The sequence below is a fragment of the Vigna radiata genome, unplaced genomic scaffold (assembly GCF_000741045.1).
Source record: "Vigna radiata var. radiata cultivar VC1973A unplaced genomic scaffold, Vradiata_ver6 scaffold_207, whole genome shotgun sequence".
NCBI classification, from domain to species: domain Eukaryota; kingdom Viridiplantae; phylum Streptophyta; class Magnoliopsida; order Fabales; family Fabaceae; genus Vigna; species Vigna radiata.
The window spans coordinates 538,668-541,502 of NW_014543619.1; the positions used below are offsets into that span (position 1 = coordinate 538,668).

At 42.7% G+C, this 2,835-nt stretch overlaps 1 long non-coding RNA gene across 1 annotated transcript; it reads left to right on the forward strand.

Annotated features, from left to right (window-relative positions):
- Positions 1 to 583: 583 nt before the first annotated feature.
- Positions 584 to 1,431, forward strand: LOC111241170. The gene is made up of 2 exons (XR_002666974.1): positions 584 to 1,108; positions 1,228 to 1,431. It is a non-coding gene; the product is annotated as an uncharacterized LOC111241170 (long non-coding RNA).
- Positions 1,432 to 2,835: the final 1,404 nt, after the last annotated feature.

Sequence of the window (2,835 nt, forward strand, 5' to 3'; positions counted from 1 at the left end):
ATAAATACACTAAAAGTTAAATGACAAAATAAAAATAATAATAATAAAACAAATAAAAGGGGTGGTGGTGCTTAAATAAAAGAAATGAGTGTCTAAACCTAATTTGGCTCTTACAACCAGACTGGGCCAAAGCCCAAGTACACAGGGGTGTAGCTTATCAGAAACCGGGGTGCAGAATGAAGGATGGGGTGTGCGGATAGGAGAATGGGGTGTGAGGATGGGGCCGGCCCATAAACCTGGCCCAGGCATAAAATAAAGGGGCTACAAAGATGAGAAACGGGGGTGCGAGAGGGAAGTGTTGTTTTTGTTTCTTGTTACTCGGCCCAGTGGCCAAGCAGAAAATGGAGGGGGGTGCGAAGATAATAAATGAGGGTGCCAGAACTCTTTGTTAGAGTTTTCAGAAGTGTTAATGGGCTTAAGGCCCAACAAAAACGCAGCAGCATGTAAATGAAAGTTGGGGGTGTGAACATGAGAAAATGGGGTGCGGATTGGAAAGGAGTTTTTTTTTCTTTGTGTTGCCTGACGCTGGCCCAGGGCCCTCTTTCTGTTTTCTAACCTAGAGTTCCTTAGGGGTTCAGCTTGTGCATCTCATTTCAACACTTTCACTCAAAACCAAGTTTGCATCCCCTGCGGGTGCCGCTGCCTCCTCGGACCAGCCACCATGTCGGCCTTCCCGCTCTGACCAAATCGTCACCGGCCACAGCAGCCGCCACCGGAACCACGGCCAGCCACGTCGTCTGACCAGCCTTGGCTTCGTCGGCGCCACCACACCCTTCAAGAGAGAGCAGCGGTTTCACATCCTCCGCCACCACACGCACACCGTCGTCAACCTGCTTGGCCAGCCACCGTGACAGAGTCCCCCTACTCCGTCCAAGGCGCCGCCAGCGACCAAACTACCGGAGCTACCGCCAGCTTAGACGCGAAATCCCCCTTTCCGCTTTCTCGCGTGAGAACAGGGAAGCGTAGTGCTTCCTTCCTTCAACCGGCCACCACCGCGAGCCGCCGTCGTCACAAAAACAACGACCCTTCGTCGGACCAACACTGAGAAACCACCGCACCTCCGGAAGTCCACGCGTACTCCAGTCGGCGCAGCCACAGCGATCACCACGTGAATCTCTTCTATTCAAATCTCTGTTTTACTACACACTCATTCGATATTGGAGTGGGATTCTCACATTTATGGGATTTTTCATGTTCTTGCTGTTTTTCTTGTTTGGGCGCTTGCAGGTTATAGGCCATGAATCACTTGGTTTCAAGGAGGATTTGGCATATAGAGTGCCGTTGTTGAATTTCTTAGTTTTTGATTGCCTTACAGCTTTGTAGTGTGTTTTCTAGGCATTTCTGGATGTAAGTAAAGAGGGTATTGGGGTCCTGCTGTTGGAGATATATATGCCTATGTTCCATTGTCAATTAAATACGATAGATTTTGTAGGCATTGAAATTACGTTTTGGGTCCATTTTTGATTAACAGATAAAACCACAAAGGGGACAACCACGATTCTGTATAGTGATCAAACAACCATTCATTCATCTCCAAGCATGTGTAAGGAAAGCATACGCATAAGCAGGTTCAAAGAGTTTNCAAGCATGCATAAGGAAACAGAGAGCTTAAGTGTAAGCATACAAGGACTTACCTCCACAGCTCCAAACCTTTCCTTTTGGTTCCATACTCTCTGGCTCCCTTAGACCTTGGATTGCTAAAGTAACCTTGCAGGTNCTGGAAAGCTATGCTGAAAGCGAATGATTTTCTTTCTCTTTGGTCGTGAGGTGTTCCTTCTTCCTAAGTCGTGATGATAGGGGATGGTGAAACGTTTTGATGAATATGGTGGAATGGGTTGGGTAGTAACCGTGAATGTCGAGATGGCTATGGCGATGGGTGAGTATGGATGATGGTTGATGATTGGGTGAGGGGAGTCAAAGTCTAGTTGAAGATCCAAGCGGTTGATGGTGGCCTTTGATGTGCCCCATTTTTGTTTTTTAGCTGATAGAAAACCCCAGATCAAGAAGAACCTCCCCTTCTCTTTGTATATCTCTTCCTCCTTTTCCCTTTCTTTGCACAGGCCAAGGTCAGGTGCCTACTCCACTGCCATCTAGCCACCCCTACAAATTTTACTCTGCAATCCAGCCACCTATTACCTGCTATCATGGCTAGAGACGATCTTCCCACTTTTGGTAATCAGCCAAGGGATGTAGGTTAGTGTGCATGGGTGCTCAAAATATTTGCACCGCAAATGGAGGAGATAGTGTGCAAAACCGCAGAGTTGACTTGTGATTTTGTTTTGATTTTTTTTTTGTTTTTTTCGTCTTTTTTTTTCCTTTTTTTTTCTTTTTTTTTTTCTTATTTTCTCCTTTTTCTCGTTTTCTTTTTCTTTAATCTTTTCTTTTTCCTTTCTTTTTTTTCTCTTTTTTTAGAATTTTTTGTTAACATAAAAATTTAAGTAAAAGAACTGATAAAAATAAAACTAAACAACAAAAGAAATTAATGTAAAAGAGAACAATGGAAAATAAAATACAAACTAAATAAAAATATAAAAATAAAATAAAAAACTAACAAAATTAAAATGAAAATAAGGCAAAATAAAATAACAAAAACAAAACATGTATTATTTAATTATCCGGACGAAATTAGGTGTTGACACCAACTAAACGAATTTTGTGAGATCATTGTCAACAGTTCTGGCCATTGCCTATTGTTTGTCAAGGTGTGCCTATTTCCTTTCCTTAATTTGAATACTTTAGCTGGATTTATAGTGCTTACTAGTGTTTTCATCCATAAATTGTTATCAAGGTTACATTTTACACTTTGAAACTATCATAAATGTGGTTAGATTCTCA